Source organism: Bombus affinis, chromosome 3 (genome assembly GCF_024516045.1).
Source record: "Bombus affinis isolate iyBomAffi1 chromosome 3, iyBomAffi1.2, whole genome shotgun sequence".
Classification (NCBI taxonomy): Eukaryota; Metazoa; Arthropoda; class Insecta; order Hymenoptera; family Apidae; genus Bombus; species Bombus affinis.
The window spans coordinates 15,125,735-15,149,771 of NC_066346.1; the positions used below are offsets into that span (position 1 = coordinate 15,125,735).

At 33.5% G+C, this 24,037-nt stretch overlaps 1 protein-coding gene and 2 long non-coding RNA genes across 3 annotated transcripts in view; 2 read left to right on the top strand and 1 right to left on the bottom strand.

Annotated features, from left to right (window-relative positions):
• LOC126914806 (A disintegrin and metalloproteinase with thrombospondin motifs 3-like) overlaps positions 1-24,037 on the bottom strand; it is a 207,860-nt gene that overhangs the window by 16,111 nt on the left and 167,712 nt on the right. The window lies entirely within an intron of this gene.
• The window catches only part of LOC126914890 (uncharacterized), a 53,040-nt gene that overhangs the window by 6,841 nt on the left and 22,162 nt on the right, over positions 1-24,037 (top strand). The window lies entirely within an intron of this gene.
• Positions 14,370-15,520, top strand: LOC126914914 (uncharacterized). The gene is made up of 3 exons (XR_007709934.1): positions 14,370-14,413; positions 14,490-14,777; positions 14,945-15,520. It is a non-coding gene; the product is annotated as an uncharacterized LOC126914914 (long non-coding RNA).

Below are 24,037 nucleotides of genomic sequence, written 5' to 3' on the forward strand. Positions count from 1 at the left end.
GAAATTTCAAACGGATTTGGAAGTGTGCGTAGAAGTTATATTTATCAGGGACACGTACTTTCCAAAAATCATCAAACTATTCGAACAGTCAATTATTATTTAGTATGTTAATAAGCCACGATGTAATACTCTTAAAGAGTTAGAAAGAATAAATTTTCGGAAAATGGAACAATTTGACTTTCAAATGGCTCGTACGTGATGTAATCATCTGTTTGATGAACTTTTAATTGCTATCGTAGATAGGATCGTAAAATACTACGAACGTTACAGACATTGTCGTGATTTTCCTATAAAGTAACACACGACGCGTAGTCCGTTTGATGTTCGATTTGCTTGGCTCTTGTAATCCAATTTCAATAAAATTGTACAAAATGCACGTGATATGAAAGAAAATATAAAATATACAAAATACTCTTTACTTCTCTTTTTTTTTTCTTTTCAATCATATCCTCAAAAATATGAATTTGCATCAAAATCTACAGTCTAATTAGAATATTAGAAAGAATATTCAGACAGACGATGTATATAAAGGAGATACAAATTACGACGATGAGAGAACTCGCAAGATATTTGTATCTGTGAAATTGCAACTGTTGCGTCGATAAATATCTACGCCGATTAAATTTTTGATACACTTCGGATTCTCATCAGAAAACCAGTAATAACATATTTCTATTTCGTAATATATTTCTGATATACAGAGGATGCTCTCAAAAATATATACACCCACTTTAATTAAATGGTATCGTGAAATTGCTGCATCGTATTATTACAATTTTTATACAAATCTTCCTTTCCTTCAATTTTGTGTACATTTCGGATGTATTCCTTTCTTTTAATCCTATTAATGGATCGATAGATTTAATTTTATAAAATTGATTTTTTGAATATTTATACATTCCATATCTTCTTAAGCACCACGTCACATGATTCTTTCGGTAGAAATAACTGCGTAAAATTACATTTTCTCTGTACCTGGGAGCTTTTGCGCGGTGAATTTTATACGATCGAAGCCCCTTTTTCGAGTGGCGTGGGTGCTTCGGCATGGGAAAGTGCCTCTCCATTATCGTTTTAGCTGGCTGTTTCCATTTGTATAAAATCGTCGTTATTATCGTCTTTATCACAACGAAACCATCCCATTACATCAGTGTATTTAAGGTTTCCCCACAGTTACCCCATCATTCGAGCAATCCACGTGCTTTACATAATTCTCAATATCACGTTTCCATTTTCTAACATCTGTGACTGTAGCTTTTCCAACGTCACGTACTCTTGATGAATTCTATCGCCGATTCTTACACCACCTCCCACGTTTTTAATTAAATTGTATTTTCTTTCTGTACGACTGGAACGTTGTTAGTTTCATACCAAATTCTTATTTATCGGAATTCTATTCTATTCTATTCGAACAGAGAAAAGAATGTGTAGATTTTTTAAAAAGAAACTGTTTTTTCGAGCTATCGCGGGGAGACGCGGTCGTTAGAATACGCGTCAACGGGAGTCGTAAATTCCCGTTACGATTAGAATGATCGACACCACGAATAGTTCGATCCCCGTATTTCGATTAAGATAATAGGGGTGATTCAGGTATGATAACACTGTGGCTCACAGAGTTAAAATATATATTTCCAACACTTAGTATACACGATTGAATAGATATAAACACTTAATAACTTATCACGCTGCAATAATATAGATATGAAAGTAACACGGTATGAGACTTAATGTTAGAAGTTAGATCTTTGACTGTGGTAGGAAATTCTGAGAGATATAGAAACGGTGAGAGTTATAGGGAATGCAGGAACTCTAGTCACCGTGAGAGACGATGGAAAACTCTGAAGCTTATTCTAATGTAAATACGGAGGAAAGCTTGGTATGGGTGTGCCCTTTGAACGAAGAACGCGGATTCGTTGCTTACATTTTTAGTTAGTAAAGTGAGGGCAACAATCCGCGATGTCGATTGGTTGGGACCAATGTTAGGAAGGAAGAGAGGAGGAAGAAACCTCCTACCAACTTGGGTCCTAGGCGACATTGTTTACAGGGAAACTCAGATTTTTCGTTAGGTATATCTCCGCTTTCTTCGTAATTCTGAAGAGCACATAATAAACCCAAGGACCTTTCTAAAAACCGGCCGAAAACTCTTCTGGAATTAGAAAGTCTTTTCTGGCAAACAGATGTGCTTAGACCATGTGTGCGAACAATGCAGCTAGAATTGCAACTTTATAGTGGGTCCTTGGGCCTCTGGAGTGTTAGAAGGACGGCAGATAGACCGTTGGTTGGCAAGCCGCGCGGGATGGCGTGCAGATGTGTTGCGCGACAGAACAGAAACTTATCCGTCACTGAGAAATGTTAGGTTCGACTGATAAAACGTACAGACACCAGAGTATTCGTGGGAGCAGTCGAACATCAACGATTCTACGATCTCGGCATATTCCACCTCAAACGCGATTCCGTAAAATTCAAACTAATCGTCCAGCGAGCTGTTCCATGTTTTCCAAACTGAACAGATCGTGAGCATCGGCCAGCGATATGGGAAATGAAGATAATTTCCAATTGTTCGTAACATCTGACGATCATTCGACTTAAAACATAGTTCTCGCGGTCGCGGCAAACAAGTTACGCAGGCAATTTGTCAGCTGTCGAACGAGAGAGCTGGCTGGTTGTACTGCGTTGAAGCAGAGCGATTCGAAGAACGGCAGAGACGCGAAAGGGAAGCGTTCACCGAGAATACGTCCGTTTCGTCTTTCTCGTTAGACGGTGGAAATGAATTGGCGATTTCACCATGAATACTACAAAGGAAGTTAACGCTGTAACTGGCGCGAGTTTCGCGTGAAACGTAGCCTTTGACGAGGTGAAAGCCGGTTTGTTTGCGCGTCTCGCCGAACAAATCCGATAACTAAAATTGTCTGACGAAATTGTTTTACACGAGCCGTGTTCTCGGTAACGCTAGCGGCTATTTAATCAAAATTGTCGGCCGCGTTTCTCGTTGGCCGTTCGATCAACCAACGTGTAATTAAAATGATGATCTTAATAGATCCTCATGGACATAGATAGCGAGGCTGGCAGTTGGCGAAGCGAGCTAAGCAAATAGCGAATTATATCGCGTGTTATAACTGGATCGTGGAAGTTTGCGCATATTTTTACACTGATAAATTAACCCTGCTGCTGATCCTCTAATATTTCTCGTTCGATCTCATCTATTACAAATAACAGATACGTAAGACAACATAGGAAAATATATAAGTAAATAGTATCGCGAATAATTACGAATAATTGCATTCATTTTCGTTAAAGGTAAATTATATTGTATTTACGTGCCAAGGATAGAACTGAAATTGCCGCTGATATTGATTTATTCTTGTTAAATTTCAATGTCAGAATAAAAAAGTTTAGCAGTTAGCGGTTGCGACCTCTTTGAAAAGCGTGTACCTAAAAGTGTGTCGCGAACAGTAAGCGATGGCGAGTATACTCGTCGAACACGGAGTACGGGTGGCTGTTATAATATAGAATTAAGTTGTTACGAAACGACTGTTTTATTTTTCAATTTAGTACTGACGGGGCTCGTCGTAACGTAAAATACTGCCATCTCTTCGTGACGAGTATACTCGTGGAAAACAGCCAATTGGTTAAACCAGGACCAGATCACGATACTGTTTAAAGATGAAATTTGTAGAATGGTTAGAGTTAGAGAATATCGGAACTTTGTATTATTATAACGTTTACCATCGCTGCGCTCTCGATATTAACCCTTAACTGCTGCTCTGGGACTCCCAGACGATATAAACATCCGCGTAACTTCGCTCTCGAGCAACGCGTGATGTCAAGTGTCTTGGTAATTTTCAATTAAGTCGCCCCTTATGACTATAACTTATAACTTCTGATCTTTGTTCCGTATAGGAGTAATTGAGAACGTACAACTTTCCTTTCGCTTTGTTTCGTCTTGTCCATTATGGATGAAAATGCGATTATAGTTACGAAACGAATCATTCTTCGTTGATCGCGATACAATGGAAATGTTTACAGCGAACGTTCCCGAGTGCTTCGAATAAAGAAAGAACGATGCAATACGATACTCTTTGACTTATAAATAACTTTCCTTTGAGACCAATCGGTGGATCAATTTTCTGGCTCCGCAGACGCAATGTTACACGTAATCCTAGGAATCGTGAAGTTTTCAGTCTTTTCTAATATTATTTTTCAACTTGAAATTCAATCTATTGGACGTAGGAATATTTTTACTGTAAACTATTAGAAAAATGTCCATCGTATAATCGACGAGCATCGCGAGAGTAATATCCAGGCTTTAAATTCTAAAGGCTCGTTACCGTACAACTGTAGTAGGCAACGTCGTTGCTCTAAACACGTACGTAATTTTGTTCACATTGTATAACCGATAACTATTTTCTTTTTATTATTTCTTTTTATTCGAATGTCCTTCAGCTTTCGCTTTACCACCGTACATCATCCCTACGTCATGCACCGATACTATTTTTCTTTTACACTGTGACACTTACTTGTCTGCTTGACCATGCGATCCTGATCATCATGCAAATGGTCCAAGACTGTTGTCGTAATACTCTACGGAATAACTAAAATTGTTGTATCGTTCTAACACGTTATAGATTTTATTAAAGAGGAACGTTTACTCGATAGAAGACTCAGATTCATGAAATAAGACACCGGTTTTCCCTGACGCCACTTTACGATATAAATAATTAAACTTTTTCTCCCTCGTATATGGAAAGCTTAAAATACTTTTCCTGTATTATCTATGCCAAATCTCCTGTCAATTTCGTTACTAAAATAAATGTTACAGTTATCAGCAATAATCGCTTGCACTCGACTATACGTTTCTTTAATTAAAAATTTATCAAAGCGAAGTCTTCGATTCTTTAAATTCTGCAAAATTTGATAAAAACGCGCAATGACTCGAAACTTCCGACGAGTAATGTACGCGAAAGACTCTGTATACTCGTTAGGTCGTTCCTCAAACGAGAAACAGATCGAACTGTTCGCGTTCGAGTCAAACGTAAAGGGAAAAGATTAAATTTCCTAACTTTCCGTCGATAGGATCTTCATCGACGTTTATGACGGTTGACTTCTCTTAATTAGCGAAGCTTCAAGCTTTCGATATTTCCAAGTTTCAATAATTCTCATTCTCCGTTCGCCTTTCAATGACCGTTATTAGCGTGAGCGTGTGTCAATAATCAAAGCGAACGATGCTCTTTTGAACCTTCCTTTCCTCTTCCATTCGTCTTCCTTTTCAGAACGGAATAATGGCTAGATCTACTTTACTCGTTGCGCTGATTTAACGAGTGCGTGTTTATTCTCTCTTTATTCTTCGTCTGCTTCTGCCCTCGCGTCTGTTGAACATCGATTCGATTGCTGAACTCGACTGTGTGATTCTCCTATCAGGAACGACATTTGCGTCGGAATATACATGTTACGGTCGTTCTTTAAAATTCTTCTAAATTAAAAGTTCCTTAAAACTCTCCTAGCTGCAAAGTTCTTCTCCTGAAAGAGTCGCGGTAAACGTGGATATCTGACGTTACGCGTTCGTTAACGAGCATCTCTTATGTCAAATATTACAAAGCAACGACTTACCCAAAATATAGAAATATCTTCCGAAATAGCGGACTCATCGTTAGATTATTAGATCGCGGATGTTCGTGCATTTGTGGGAATTTTAAAAATGCAAAAGTCCATGAAACGTTTAGGAAACGTAGAGGATGAAATAAATCTCTATCCGTTTCGGTTTATTCAGTCGTATTCGTGAAAGTAGCAAACTGCACGAACATACGTATATTATTATTATTATATCTTGTTTTTGCGAAAAGCATTTCTCTTGCAAGCATTTGCCTTTTATATTTCTTACTTTTGGCGTTCCGCGTACTTATAGGAAATTGCAGCTTAATCGTTGCAATAAAACTTATCGCTTTCTATTTTCCGTTTCTGCACATCTTCGTAAATTTATCGTATTAGCGACGTGAAGTATAACGGACGATTGATCGTAAATTGAAATCACAAATTCCCCATCGACCATTTCACAACAGACTGCCGCAGTTGCATGTTTTATAGGGGTGAATAGCCGCAGAGAAATCGATTCCAGTTCTACAAGGGACAAGTGTTATTGCTTTCATTTGAGCGCTCTGCCTAAGTATATTGTTCGTGGATTTACTGCAACAATGTTTGGGATTCTAAATTGCAACCTCCCAAGAGAAAACTTCGAAATGCTCTAAATATCGTATCGGCTACTTTCACGTAATGATATATTTGTTTTTTGACAAATAAATAAAGAAAAGAAAAGAAGAGTAAAATACACATCGAGAGTATTTTACCTGGAATACGTATTCAAGGATTATTTGCAGATTTTTCAGACCAAAGATACTTTTGTAAAGTGTATAATCATTTATCTGGAAAGTATTAAAAGTACTTCGTTTCTAGTAGGATTATATAATATCAATATCGTATTTAGGAAGTTGTGAAATTGCGAACTTATTAATAGGAAACACCATATAGATACAGAGAATGAAATTACTGATCGATACGGAGGATATTAATTCATTTAATATCTTGGCGATAGCAGATGATCGCTTTGCAATTAATCAGTACTCTGCAATTTATAATTGGATATAATGCAGTTAATTATTTAAATCAATTGTTACGTGTATAAAGATTGATAGCAGGTATTTATAACTTTTCTGCGATTTTCACATTAAGCATGATGAAGCAGTTGAATGATTAATTGATTCTCTTTAACATAGCCATGAGGGAGACGAATTTTTTTAAAAAGAAATATTCTCTTACCAACTACCGTCGGCAAAATACCGAGCGTAGGATTAAACTGTTAGTTGTGAAAACTATTAATATTAAATTAACGTTCGTTGGAACGATATTCGTTGGAATTATATTTTCAAAGTCTCATCTTTATGTATACTACCTGAAGTATAATATTTCTGCAAATAGTGAAATATAAAATAGTGAAATGACGATGTTACAGTAAAAATTGTTTTATCGTACAAAATTGAATATCTTTGTGTATTTGCTACGATATAATTATTAAAAAGAAGAAGAAACTTTCGATCATGAGAAAGATGGAATATAATGAAATATATTCAGACATTGAATAAAAATTTTTATTTTCATTTCGGAGGATGGAACGAACACGAAATATGCAGCAAATTTTGCGAATATTTCAAAATGAAGGAACTGCGCAAATATAAATATTTGCAAGTTAATTGCACTTAATATGGAACACCTGACTTTAAAAGCTTCCCAAAAACAGAAACATGCTTTTCTTTTCAATTGCTTTCGAGAAATTAATAAGTCCTTTCTGTGTCGCTTTATAAATTCTTTTAACATCGATATTACGTTTTTTCCTAATATTAAATTCTAACAATTTCTTACAATTTTTCAGCTGAAAGTTGTATTAAAATAATTTTGGCAACTGCTGAAAATTGTTGAAATTGTTGCACCAAGAGCGTAATTTCTGGGAAAAAAGGGTCGATGAGAACTCAAATCCTTCCGGGACTGTTTTACTCGCTCTATTAAACAAACATGTTTAATGATAAATCATGCAAAAAGTAATATTTTTTACGTTCATTATTTAACACGACTCTCAGAAAAATTTTATAGGCTGTCAAACGTAACAATCAACTGCATTCGATCAACATGCTTTCATTTTTAAGGAAATATTTCATTTATTATTTGCGTTATTACTTTAATAAACGTTTGCTATACCGTTAACGTTCATATCTATAAACCAACGTTTACTTACAGCTTTACCCTTACATAACGTCAATTTTCGAAAGAATTACGGATTTTTATTATACAATATATTAATCTTAGTTATTATAACGTTAAGTTATTAGCAAAATTACAAGATTGAAGTTACCAGAAGAAAAAAAGCGAGGTGTTCGTTTCCTCTTTTACAAATATAGAAGAGGAAGGTTGCTTAAGAATGATTAAAACGTAAAATGAAATTCTAATTAAATAAACGCCGTATTACCATTTTTCTACTATAGTTTCGAGTAAATTCCGCGCACTAATCGTATTTCTCTACGGCACAATAATAACATTCTGTTAATCAGTCTTTGAAATGTCACCGCAAATGTTCCATGTGCAACGTGACGTGTATTCCGTGATAATTTTCTTAAACTATATGAAGTTAACGTTTATAACATTCTATAAAGTAATAAGCAAACTAAATGAATAGCCTTCATCACGCTGTATATCCTGTTTGCATATTTAATATTAATATCAAAGCTTCCATGCAAAAAGATGTTGTATTTTGCAAGCGTATTTTATTACCGAGTGCATAATAATTCATTAACAATCCCCACGATTTATCGTCACAGTACGAAAGTACGTTCAATAATTTACATTCTGTTTTTAAACAGCCTGTTGTAGCTATACTTTGTTTTCACGTATTTCAAGTAAACATATCATCGATAAATACACCAGTACAAACGCTATTATATCGATGCAAACGTTAAAACATTTTCATCATGGTGAAATGTATTTGGTACATCAATTTTAGCGAATTCAATTAATGTATGACGAATGTTAAGCATTTACTTTGATTCGTTGAGTTTTAAGAATGAAATTAATTAAAATTTCCTTCAATCAAGGTAGATGTAATTTTAACAGAAAATTCCATTAAATTTCTATAAGTGTTTCTGTAGTATCGGAAAAAGGATAGGATTAGGATGATTTAGATTTGTAAAATTCTCCTAATACTATTTATTAAGATAAATACAAATAACAGAGATTAAATGGACAGAGAACGATAAATGTTCAAATTGAACTAAAACACAAAAGTCTTATTCCGTTCAAATCACTCTCGCAACTCTATAACTAACAACTCGATCTCTCTACAACGCTAGCAACTCTACAACTCTCGTCTTCGGCATCTGCACTCGCACGCTCTCGCTTCTCAACTCATACTGCACGCCTTTTGAATTCGTTCTCGCTGGCGTCTCAACTAACACTACCCTTAGCGTCTCTTTGTCTTTTCTCGTCCCATCGAACACGTGTTCCGAAACCCCGTGGCCAGAGTCACGCAGGCTCTTTCCACAAAACTGTCCACTTGAAAGGACCGACGACACATTGATGTACTCGACGGCGCCACGGCTATCGCCACTTTGTATACGGTTCGGCCGATATCTTGGGCCTTTTGCCCACGATACTACATTTCTAATGGTTACTCTTATCCCTATAGATAAAAATTAAAAAGCAAACTATCCTATAAAAATTAACAGATAAGATTATTTTTTCCTGTTAATTTCTATGCCATAATTGCCTCTTCGATTCCCTATTTCTCTACGATTTATTCGTCTCGTACACAATTTTAACGTAATATTTGTAACAACAGACAGAGATACTTAGTTAGATTTAACACGATTCTTTTTTTTTCGCTTTTGTTAACAAATTATTCGCAGACCGCAGCTCCTCCTTCGATAAATTTTAATTCTCATTACGTGTACGTACATAAAACGTAGCGAGTACGAAACAATCACAGAATAACGTGATCTTCGATGAGATGCGATGTTTTAATAAGTTCTGATAATAGATGCATCATTAAATATGTAATTGGAAATGGTTGTTAATCGCGAGCATTAAATAATAATGTAATTTGAAAATAAATTAAATTCGATATATTTATACCGAATATATTAAAGACGTTTTAACATCGACATATTCAACATTTACTACTATTTTCCAGGCACAATATCTTCTTGTCGTTACGTATTTGAAACCTCCATAATATCTGAATTTATTTTAGCGGACACAGCAGTATGTAAAAGTTACATTAATAAAAAAAAAAAAAAAAACAACAAATCGCGATTATCTTCGTTAACTTACAAGATACGTATTATTAAATATCCAAAGAACAATTCTAAACAATTTTGCAGAAATAACATTCCAAACAAATATAATACTTATTAATTGATATATTAAATTCGTCGGATGCAATTTTTTAATCGCACATGAAACAAACGTATATTTCTCATTTCGTTGAATTGTTTTCTACATTTAAATTATTCCTGGATAGATGAGAATTATACGAAACTCTCGAAATAAGGAAATAAGCAAAATAAAAAGAAAAAAAGAAGAAAAAAGAGAAGAAACTGGTAGATTTCACTTATCGTTAAACTTATATTCTTAAACCAAGTTAAACTTAGTTCGCCATCTTCGTGATATCACGCAATTCAACAAACTGTCAGATGCAAATACAACGTTAACATAGAATTGTAACGATAAAAGTTATATTCGAAGTTATGGTAATCTCATCTGCTATGACTCATCATTGTGCAACTGTAACTTATACCATTAACAAATCTGTATTTTCAGCCACGTTTCTAACTATAATCGTACATTCCATGTACATAAGTAATGTCCACATTGAGGAACGTATAACGCTTAGTTAATAAATTCGAAACCACATCGTTCGCGTGTAGTCCACGTGAACTATATTTGAATTGTGTTAAAATGGCAATTTGTAAATTTTATACGTCATATCGAAGGGATTAAGGATATTGAAGGAGAATACATAAATATTCGAGTCGCGTACATAAGTCTTAATATTACGAGCATAAATCTCCAAAATCTTCCGAATCTCCGTCGTATCTCAGCCACGTGAAATTATTTTTCATAATCTTAGTACGTTATTGATCTACGATATAGTAAAAGTTCTATACAATAAGTAATAAGCTTTATACAATAGCTCGTGGTTGATAACTCCGCTAAAGACGTTAAATACAATTTATGGCAACAAAATTTTATCCTATTTTAACAGTTCGTGGAAATAAAAATCGACGGACTTATGCAACCTCCAGTTGGCGAACAAATTAACGCAAGTTCCCAACGAATGAAACGCGAATAATGAAATTACACGAATACCGAGGAACGAACTTTAAAATTCCTCGTATCGATCGAATCGACTGTTATTCATTGAATTTCCCAGGATCGCTAAAATAGGCTAAATCTCACGGGCCAAGGAATTTCCGACGATATGAAGGAATTAGGTAACGTTGTCGGAGAAGAGTGCGCGAATGTAATACAATACCTTGGAAAAGTAAAACGTTTCTTTTAATAATGTAAATGGGCTGAAAAATATTGCGGCAGAAGCGAGCAATTACTGATTCTACGTGAAAAACCGAGTGGAAAATGTGGAATAAAATTTGTAAAAATTTCAGTACACCGGTTAAATCCTCAATTTCGATCCTCGGATGAAAAAAAATTAATTGTAATAAATCATACCAGGTGTTTTTCCTATCTTTCTTATTTTTCACGTAGAATCACACTCTGTGTTTCTATTCGATCTATTGGCCAAAATCTATAAAATTCACGTGGCGATCAACGTATCGATGCATTCTGTCAATTAATAAAAGAAGATATAGCTTAACGTAGAATAATCTTTTTTATTGCGATAGTGATGGAAATTTCATTATCGAGATTAATCGTGACCTTGTTGAAAGTCTGATCGGCGCTATAACGAAAGAGTAGTTAGGCGAGCGGAATCACGGCGTGGAATGGAAAAGCGTGAGAAAGTAGTCTCATAATGTAATTAATGATCGAGGAATCGAAATTCTGTCGTATTTTACAGCGAGGATAAGAACTACTCAAGCGACAATCGAATGTCACTTAAGCGCTCTGGAGATGGAATCAATTAGTACTTGAGTGGCGTTAATTCTTGCGCGAAGATCAATTCTCGCAAACTATTCGAAAAATAAGGATTAAAAGGTTTTTACATAGGGAAGCGTAGGATTGAAGCTTAGGATTTAATTTTGACGCGAATAAATGAAAGTTTAAGAATCGAGATTTAATTGAAATAAAAGTAGGATCGTTAAATTAAAAAACGTGAATAATTCTCAATTTTTGTCGCATATGAAGTATAGACACAAGTCTTTCAAATAATAAAATATTTAACCAACGTTAAATATTTAACTATAACGTGAAAGTAATATAAATGTAAATGAATATCGAACATTCTGAATTATAACACCAATTAATCGCATGCTAATTAATATTTATGAATCATGAGCGAAACACGATGGAAAATCGAAATTCGATATATATATTTCGAACCGTAAAAATAAGATCAGTAGAATGAACATGAGTTGGTGTACACTAGTTTTTTATTAAATGAAAAATAATTGATACGAATAGTAATAATAATAGAATATTTCTTAATTAACTTTTTCATTAATAGATATTATGTTTACATATATACAAATAAATATAATTTTCTACAAATAATATATATGTTATCAATTTAGGATATGAGTATAAAATTTCTCACCATGTCACAAATTTTCCCGAACGTTATTTTTCGCATTTGAACTTGCAGTTGGATACTACGACTATATTTCTTATATTTGTTTACAAGTTTAATAAAACTATTTTACGCTATGGCTTCGCTTGTTACTTACGGCTTCTTCAAACCAAGCGATTAAGAGATGGAATAAAGCTGAAATTACGTGATATAATATGCGCGTATACTTCGTGTGCCTGACATTACGAGCATCACACTACTTACAAAGGAGATTTTACCTTGTATAAATCATACTTTTACTTTAGCAGCATGATAAATTTTATCCGATTACTTGAAAGCTGTTTGTATTCCGAGTTATTAAGCATCGTTATAACAACGAATGGTGTTGATAATTCTCTAATTTATTTAAATTTCCAAATTAACATAAAGTGTTACGTAATTATTTTATAAATGTCTTAAAACGTTATGAATATTAGTTTATATGAAATCTTCCCTTAGAGAACGTGGGCGGATGAATATTAAACTTTGATGGAACGCATCTAACGATGAAATATTACATATCTATGAAATTCATCTAAATGATTAAATATCAGATATCTATGGTATTCATCAAACGATTAAATATCAAATAATATAAAAAAATATAAAATAACAGTTAGCAACATTTCGATATTATGGATTAATTGAATTAACTTTTAAATCGAAACACAAACGTGTTAACTACAACCTGCGGATTAAAGCGATTACAACTTTTTCCTTTTTTTTTACTTTTTTTTTTTTGATAGGAAAACTTCAACCAATACTTTTGTGTAAGCCTGTGAGGTAAGCCTCGATTTCTAAACTAACTTCGTAAGCTATAGAACTAAAAGAGCATAATCGTAATGTGATACGAATAGTCGGAAGAAATTTAACATTTATTTAAAAACTATATATATTTATTTAAAAACCGCTATATTACAAAGTCTTTAACTATATTTTTATGAATCTGTATAATTTTTTAGAATTTTAAAAGGATACATATATATATGCAAGATCCCTAGATTTCATGTAGGATAGGGATTCTTTTTGTTTCGCGGGTAGCACGACAGGCTGTGTTTCACGGACAGACTGATCTTCCCTTGTTTTACGGACGACCATTTTAAGAAGCACGTTTTTCCCGAACGGACGGATAGAGAGTTACATTAGAGACAAACAAGGTTACGGAATAGTTATTTAAGATTTTAAAGACTGAAGAAGAAAGATCGGTAGCTCAGGACGTTGAAAATCGATTCTCAATTTTCAGGTAAACATTGTACTAAAGACTTGTTATTTCCCGTTTATATAATTATTGTTATTTATTGTTATAAACGCATATTAATTGTCGTTTATTTTTGTATTTTATTATTTACTTCATAATAAAAACTCGATTTTCAGACTACAGAATCGATCCCTGAATTATCACCAAATTACCATCTTACAAATCGATTTTCACTACGCCATGCCGTTAGAAGTGAAGCTACGTATCGCCGTGAACGAGAACGCAAGAGGGAGAAAATAGAATGCATAAGAATCCATAAGAAAACCAGAAGATGAAGTATGTGATGTCTTTCCTCCAGAATATCAAGCAAGAGATCATCGTCCGCGGTTATTCAGTTTATCGATAGTGAAGAAAGCCGCAAACAACTTAACCAAGGTAAGCCATTACAGAAACATTGCACTCACGATGGATGACGCAACGGCAGCGTCATACATCGGTACAAGTTTAAACTTCGTGTTTCGAGATATTTACTTAGAAGAATCGGAGATCATCCCCACAAGGAAAATAAAGACCGAAATCGAAAAGCCCAATCTTCAAACAGAAACATTATTAGAAATCTTCCAGAAACAAAACATGCATGAGAGAGAAGGCACAGACTTTGTCATAAAACAATTTGATGGAACGCAAAAAGCCACAGATTGGAGTATGAAATATTCATATTTCACATACGCATCCCTTCCATACTCTAATATGAGTATGAAACCGAATACGAAAAATACGAAATCCAAACTGATGAAAAAAGGATCAAGAATTTGAAGAAATATCTGGGAAAAACAGCATCAGAATGGTACCAGACAAATCTGCCAAAGGATGAAGAATACAACTGGGAAAATTGGAAGGTGGCAGTTCAAAAAGCTTCTGGCAATAAAGGTTGGTCTGCAGTACGATACGCTTATAACTTTAAATACATTTCAGGTTCATTCACTGAATATGCCATAAAAAAGGAATGATTAATATTGGAAGTAAGGAGGAAGACTTCTGAAGAGACAGGGATAAATCTAATTGTTATTGGATTACCCATACACATTCAAGATAAAATCGATAAAGAAACAGTACAATCAACAAATGGCTTAATCGGATTCTTGGGGCAATATCAGACGAAGGGAAGAAAAACACAAGGGAGTAACGCAAGATTGGACAGAAAGCCAGAGCCACTGCCCAAGAAACAACCTTGTATGATTTATGAAGCACTGAATTTCCCAGGTCGATTTCACCCAATAACAACTCACCAAAGAAATACATGCACATACTCATCGATCATTTTTCAAGGGCTGTTTTTATGTCCACATCGAAAACACAACACACAGAAGATATCATAAAACTTATAGACTCGACAGGAGAAACTGATTGCATAAAAATTATCCTTGCAGACCGATACCCAGTAATGACATCCAAAGAAATTCAAGAGTATACGAGGAAAAGGAACATTAAATTAATTTTCACCTCGACAGACTGCCCATCCTCCAATGGACTGAACAAAAGGGTAAATCAAACATTAGTAAACAGGATCAGATGTAATTCAGACAAAAATAAGAGAAACTGGACAAAAATCACAGAAGAAAGCGTAGAAGAAAACAATAACACCAGACACAGTGTAACGGGGTTTGCCCCAAATCATTTACTGAATGGAAAAATGATTGAAATCGTCCCTAAGGAAATAATGGAGAATAAGATAAACCTAAAAAGAGACAGAGAAGAAGCATTCAAAAACTCAACAAGAAATTTCGAAATTAACAAACAAAAATACGATAAAAAAAGAAGAGAACACGAATTTAAAATCGGTGATATGGTCTACACCCATAACGGAAAAAAAATGAATAGAAATAAGCTGGAAGAAATTAGGAAAGGACCTTTCATAATTCTAAGAAGGATTTCAAACTCCATATATGAAGTGGATAACGGTAATCGGGGATCTGAAGGGAATCTGTTCCACTCCCCATTCGAGGGGCGGTATAAACTCCCTAGAGTTCATGTAGGATAGGGATTCTTTTTGTTTTACGGGTAGCACGACAGGCTGTGTTTCACGGACAGACCTTCTTTTGTTTTATGGACGACCATTTTAAGAAGCAAATTTTTCGCGAACGGACGGACAGAGAGTTACATTAGAGACAGACAAGGTTACAGAATAGTTATTTAAAATTTTAAAGACTGAAGAAGAAAGATCGGTAGCTCAGGACGTTGAAAATCGATTCTCGATTTTCAGGTAAACATTGTACTAAAGACTTTTTATTTCCCGTTTATATAATTATTATTTATTGTTATAGACGCATATTAATTGTTGTTTATTTTTGTATTTTATCATTTACTCCATAATAAAAACTCGATTTTCAGACTACAGAATAGATCCCTGAATTATCCCCGGATTACGATCTTATATATATGTACATATTTGTATATTTATATATATATATACAAATATATATATATATATATATATATATATATATATATAGAGAGAGAGAGAGAGAGAGAATGTTACAAGGAAGTAATCTAAAACTTCGTAAATTTGTAGTACATGTTTAATGAGAGAAGTATAAAATATCTGATAAGCGTAGATCCAAAAATTAATCCTATTTATTTGATATACCGTACTTTTTATTTAACATTTAAATCGAACGTTTAAATCGAACCCTCGATAGAATAGATAGAATAAACGTGTCCAATAAAATAATCTCCTCCATCATCTGATTTGAATTCAACGAATTTTTTTTATGAATACACATAGAGAGAAATCTACCTATTGTGGACACACGTACAAATCAATAAATAATGCATGTCGTGCAATATCGGCTACAGAAGGAAAAAATAGAGAATTATGTGTTATCCATAGATGGCAGTTATACAGTGACTACGAAAGGTATTTAAATAATATGAATATAAATACATGATACATGTATTAAACTTGGTATTATTTAATGGTACTTTCATACGATTATAAGGATTTGATTTGAAATATAAAAGCTGATAGGAAAACGGTTCATTGGAAAATATGGACACGCGCAAATATTTTCTCGTGTCCGCAGTATATTAAAACAGAAAGTCAAATGAAATATTTCTTATCAATGGCGGAGGATATTTTTCTCTTCTTCTTGACCCAGCAATTGGATTTCATCAATATTATATAACGTTGATTAAAATATCCTTTTCTCTCGAGTGAGTACTATAAGATCACAAAATGACATAGATCTTTTCTTTGCAACTTGCTGAATATAAAACTGCGTCCTTTTACAGGCAACCATGTATATTCCAAGCGTGATGAAGGGATTAGATCATCGTATCGTAAATTATGCTTACTTCCAACCCCAAAGGCAGACTTTCTATGTGCTTGTCTCTTTGCTTCGAGGGCCAGCGAACTCTTCACTCTATATGACAGAAACAGCCTAGAATCCAGGGGGAAATTTGAAAGTCAATCAAGGAAAGAACTGCAAGGTGGACAGAGCAAGGTCTCGTAGAAATGTATGTGAGATTCGTTTCTCGCAAATTACGAGATACGGAAACGTTTAAAGTCATCTACAGGCGGAAATCTGTTCAAGACAGTCGCGGTAATATTTCGACGTTATATTTCATACGTTAAGCCAGCTATTATTTAAATATGTTCTTTGAAATTAAGTAAAATCAAAGTAGCTGAAAAAGTACAGCTGATAAAATTACGTTCAAAACGTGAATGAACAATAATTTTTACTTTCGTTACGCTATTGTTATCGATTATCCATTATTTCTTATGGCAAGAAATGGGAACGTGCTTAATTTACGATAAAAACGAGAAACAATACGTAAAATATTTTTCACGATAAATTATTTTCATATTGTTTGAAATAATTTTACGCTTCCGCGATATAAGTGGCGAATGTAATTGAACAAGAATCATTTTTGATAAATGTAACAGATATATACCGTATATATATGCAAAATATATTATAACGTTTTAATTCATAAAGTTACGTAAAATTATTGGAAATCTATGTACGTAGGTATGTTTAAATATTTCATTCATGTTTTTATTCCATTGAATTGCAAGTTATATAAAATCATTTCATTAATAGTATAGTTCAATGATATAAGAATTGCGAATTAAGAATATTGTTTATTAGTGATATAAATAATTAAATTAGTAATAATGTATACTTAACACGTTCTTGTATTTTGTTATTAAGGTAGAGTTAAATGGTTAAAGAATTAAAATTATTTCGCTCTTCTTTCAAAATTATTTCAATCTCAATCTCATGTTTTAGAAGGGAAAACTATAATTTTTGTTCTTAAAACATATCATCCCCTAATAGTCTGCGTTCGAATCATGATTATTCTAAAAACCACTATGATTGTGTTATTGAAACAACGTCATCAACTAGTTTCTTAAAGTACGTAGATGCTATTGAAACAAACTACGTACATGCATAGTAAGTTTATATGAATATTAAACATAAGAAACTTCGTTTGACTTGATTTGGCTGAAATCAGCTTGTCGAAGTGCATCATAGAAATAAGTCACGTCGATAAAAGTTGTAGCGCAATATCTATTAGACTGTCATTAAAGTCATCGTTGGTACATTAATAGATGGTATCATACAGTTAAACGACATGTCATAATATTCTTTCATCTAAACCATAGTAGCAACAGACTGTTTCCTACAGACTAGAGGTATTTCATGGGACGATCATATAAATTCTTAAATACAATAATGTATAATACACATACGTACATACATGAACCAAGTCTGTAAGCATAATCTATAGACTATAATAAATACGTGAAACATTTTGAATTCTGTATTAGATTTGAAGAAATCTCGAATAAATCAAAAGATATTAAATACTACAAAACTGTGAGCATTATTAAGGATTAGGATGTGATTTTTTGAAAGATATAAATATAATTTATGAATAGTTTCAAAGATGAAGGTGAAAGAAATCTGTAACAAGAATTAGTCCCTTAAGGAAACGTTAATTACTTTGTTACTGTAGAAACACTTGTGGATTCTTCGTTATAAAACTAACAATTATCTTTTATCTAAAGGATATGTTATAATACAAAGATCCTTAAAATTATTCGATGGAATATCCTATTGATATTAATGCTGATTACCTACTTTTTAACCTATCATTTACAAAGAACAGTTTATTTATCGAAGCTATAAACTTTTTTGCCCGCTTCAGAGCTTTCATCGACGATTTATGACGTACATGGTGCAATAATGCCTAATGCGATTCTCTTTAATATCCCATATTGCATACATTCTCGTACCGATTACACAAATTGTTTGAATTCAAGAAACATGCGATCACTATACCGGTATAAATTTGTTATTTACTTGATCTGAAATATCCTTTCAAGTTTGAAGTGAAATTGAAATTCTTTCAAATAATCTTTGACTTAAAGATGTTATTTATAGTTTCGCGTTTATCGATATTGATTCCCTAAATTTAACTGATTTTAGATGTATATTTATTTTACGATTTAAGCATTACATGTTAGTTTAAGTATCATTTACATACCAGCTACTTGAAATCCATTTAATTTCATGTAACTTAACTAATTACAGAACAAGGTTTAACTTTTACGTTAACTAAGCTCAAAATGTCCATGAAGCATGATTTGTTTCTGGAAAGTCATTTAACTATTTTAACTAACGAAATGTATAACGAAAATTATCGATTTTCAGAACTTTATAATATAATGGAATCGTTTTACATATTTGCGGACAAACAACACAACACAGTTTTCGTTTATGAATACGAAATAAAAAATTTAAATAAAAATTATATTAATCCTTTCGGTGCGAGTTGTTTTTTAACATCGATGGTACGTATAAAGCAGTAAAGCATGTGCGTGACCTGAATACATTTCCGGTCTTTTTATAACGATTGTGAACAAATAATGTAAAACTATAACTTCAAAACTATAACGTATGTTTCCAGATAAAGAAAATAATCACAGACTTCGCTGGATGCATAAGCATTCATAGACAACATCAATGGAATTTTTTCTGATGAATATGTACTTCTCCTGTAGGAAAGTATGAGATGACTCGTTTGTTTGTAAGAAATGTTCAAGAGCAGTCATGAAATCATTTACGGATTTCACTACGTTTTACATATTCGAAACCTTCCATCCTTGCATTTCTTTTCTGTCTCCCCTTTCTCGTGAATACTTAAATACATGATTTTTTCAAAACTTCACAAAAATAATCGTAAGAATCTGTTCTATTTTTTCTCGTATATTTCCTTGTTTGGAAAAAGGAATAATTTATGACTTGTAATTTGTAAAATTACGCTAATAATATCAGTTTACTTGTACAAGATGGCCACCATACACATATTTGTCACATTAGAAAATATAGACCTAACCAAACAGGAATATTACACATTACAAGTTAACGTACATATATGTGTAGTATCTATTTACAAGTATCGCAGATTACCTCTTGAAAAGTAAGAAAACATAAAGACTAAAGTAAAGTTGTAAATCTAAACTACAGTTCAAGTTATACAAGGCATGCAAAGCTTCTCTTGAAACGCTAGGTGCGTACTTCGATATACAATATAAAGAAACATAGCCCGCGAGAAAAGCTATATAGTACATACCATACAGATCCCTCGCCATAACTTTGTCAATATGCGCAACGAAATCGGTAATTTTCGCGCCACCACTCAAACGCCGTTTCTCTCGCTTTGGATAATTGAATTAAATCCAGATCGTCCATGTTTACAGCGAAGCAACACGTGATACCGCCAAAAGTGCTTTCCACCCCCTCACATAACTGACATCGGCCGTCCGTGGATCCAACGGAAGGATTTTGAACGTTGGAGAATGCGTAACGCTGATTGGCTATTGAGCTCGGGGGTCGATCGTAGAAGGGGACGCCGGGTCGCAACGAGCCTCACAGTACCACTTCGACTGTGAACGCGATAGGAATTGGATCGTCTATTTTACAAAGCTCCTTTATCTTTTGCAACAATTACATTCGAATGTCTTTTCAAGCGCTAACGACATAATCGACGTTTGGTAAGCGATTAGTAACTGCGAATTCGTAGAATTCGTGGATAATTCTCGAGCTGTTTCGTGCGTACGCGATATTAAGTGGCACGCAAACAGGTGCACCTATTCGCGTAGCGCAAGAAATGTATCACGGAGGTCGTTCGAATTCGGGTGCACGATATATGCCTATGACTGTGCAGTAGGGCATACTCTTCTCGACCACTTGTCTGGCGCCAACCACCACTATTGTCTCGCGAAGGCCAAGCTGTAAATCTTCGTTGCTTATACCGTTTTCTTGGTGAGTGTTAATTTTTTACTTATTCGATGGTATAATAATACCGTTATTACGAGGTAAAAGTTTTTGGATGTGTGATTTCTTGATTGAAGAGACGCTATCATTATTAAAAGTTTGAATATCCCGCCACTAGCGAGGGAAACATAATACAGAATGATTCTTTCATTTGCTTACATTCGATTTGTTAATTTTACTCCTATTCTCCTTTTTAATTCGTAATTTAATTGTGAGGACATATGCTATGGAGCAATTTTTGTTACTTTTAGCATCGTTGCTTTATTTGTTAAGACTGTTGAGCAATACGATCGTTTACTTTATTTACTGCCTTGTTTGCTATTATTCTACTTTTAAAGACAGGTATTTTGGAAATATAAACTTCTACATATTGGTATAATATTGATATACTTGAGATAAGCTCGTTTATGCTGTTACTGTTTAGGATCGTTTATTCATTAAAGTTATTGTAATCATATGACAACGAGAACTAGTGTAAAATATATAAAATGTATAGTTCTATTTTAATAATCAATTTTTAGTGCCTTTAGCGAAACGAATTGATTCGTATTAAAAATGTCGTTTAGTGAATAGGAAAATAGGACACTGAAGGTTTAACTAATTTAAAAGGATTTAGTTATTGAAGATAGTACTTGCTGAGCAAATGGATCGCGAAGTTGTCATAATGCTACAAATGATACACGCTTGTTAAATGAAAATCCATCGACTTTTCATTTTTCCATTTGTTTAAGAAATATGTTGTCCTATTAGTTTATTCCATTAATATTTATAATGATATATGCAAACAAAAGTGTATAAATAATAATATGCAAATAATTTTTTAACTTAAATGTCACTTATTTAATGTTTTATAGAATGCTATAAGTATACTACTGATAAGATTAATTAATCGAGAACGGAATTAATGCTGTTTACTGTAATCAGAAAGAAAATGGATTAAGGAGCGAGAAGATTTCGAACGTAGCGAAATTATTTGTTGATTGAATATCTCCTCCAACCCGACAAGCAATGCGGGTTATTACAAGTAGTTTTTACTTAATTTCCAATTAGTTATCGTATCTATAAGGTGTGGTCAAAGTTTTGGTACATAAATTTAGCTTGCATCGTATTGTACCGATTTATTTATATATCCTTTTTTATATGATTTATGTTATTGAGTTAGGATTATATTAAATTATTAATAAAATGAAAGAAAAATGGAAATTAAAATTAAATAAAATAGAATTGCATTAAATAAGAAATAGAAATAAAGTTGAACTAAAGCAAATTCAATTAAATTATTTCTTTTTACTTGCCTATGGGATTCTGGGATTATTAAAGTTCCTATTACGTACTCGTATTCTCGCTAATTCTTAAAATGAATTGACTATGAAATGAATGAGACTATTTCTCCGATTATATTAAATAGGCAATATCAATTACGTGTAATTGAATACATTATTCGAACGTTTTCTACAGAACTCTTGTTATTAATACATTATGGAAAATTTGAAACCAATTCGATATATATATATAGAGGTTGCAATGCATTTATTGCAAACATATGCTTAACGAAAAATTAGTATACAACATTAGTAGTAGTCTCAAACATACAATTAATTGCAGTAAATGTCCTGCGACTCTTACATACATTGTCATACTCGTTTGAAATTGTAATAATACGTTAATCTTGTCACAGTATCGATAGGATATCAAGATATTCTTAATAATATGTCCACAAGGAGTTTGCAGGGATATTCAAATATTTTCGCGAACCACTGTAATTCAGCACAAGAGCAGAAAATTCCAGATTTTTTAGTTCTCGATCAGAGTGAATGTTTATACAAGTAACATTCGCTATCTGTGTCCATATTTACCGAACATTTCTATTAAACCTGCGCCAAGCTCGTAGAATGCCTCAGGTCGTATATGAGATGTCAGTTTTATCAAACGAAACGGGACCAGCTCCGTCTTACGTTTTCGATTAATTTTTTTCAAGATCTTGCTCTTGCATAATTAAATAATTTGAAAATTTATAATAATATGTATGTAGTATCTTAATGGGTCTTAGAGGAAAGGACAAGTAATGATGTTTTGATTTAATTAATAATATTCGAAGCAACGAAATAATTATAATGCTGTCGTACGTCTTATTTTCAGACGCGGCTTTCGACTTCCCGATTCACACTCTTCGGCTTCTACACTCGCTCGCTCTCGCTTCTCAACTCACACTCTGCACACCTTTCGCATCCGTTCTCTCCGGCTTCTCAACTAATACTGACTTTAACGTTTCTTTTGTCTTTTCCCGTCGTTCGAGACACGTGTCCCGAAACGCGCGTGGCCAGGGTCACGCGGGCCCTTACCACGAAACTTAAAAAGGACCGACGACACCTTGATGTACCCGACGATGCCGCGGCTCTCGCGACATTGTTTACGATTCGGCAGATATCTTAGGCCTTTTGTCCACGATACTACATGTATATATAGAAATTTAATAGAAACAAATAGCAGGTGGACTTGTTAGATCGTCAGAAAATTATAGATTGTTATGTTTATGTATCGTTCATATGACACGCTGTAAAAGTAAGAAACGATAATTATAAATTTATCGAAATATATTTATTATAAAGAGAAAAGAGAAAATGGCAGGGAAATATAGAGGAAAATTTGTTCGTAGGACGCTTCGTATTCAAGAGATTCCAAGATTGAAAATTTGCCTACCAAGTATACTTGAACTTGGCTCATTACGTGATAAATTAAAAAAATGTATTTTTCTTGAAAACAATGCGTCTTGCGAATAAATTTTGTTCCACATTCTCAGTTTATTTTCACACGTAGAATAGCGTCCTGTCGATTGTTTACTCCTCTTCGGTCCAGAATTAGCCATGTTCTAGTACGCTTGGTAAATTTTCAAACGCGATCTTCTCGAAAATAAAGAATCCTGTATATTCGAATTTAAGTTGTCGAACGAAACCGATTTATACAAATCAAATGTATATCATCGAATATACAATTTGTTAAATAATACTCGTTTTAATCTACTTATGAAAGATTATGATACACGAAGAACTTGTCGTTAGAATCAAATTATTTCTTTCGCTAAGCTTCGAATCTCAAAAATTTAACGTAGATATTTCCATCAGGTATTTTGGCATCGGAAGGAAAATTCCACGAACTTGAACCAATTTTTATTACTTT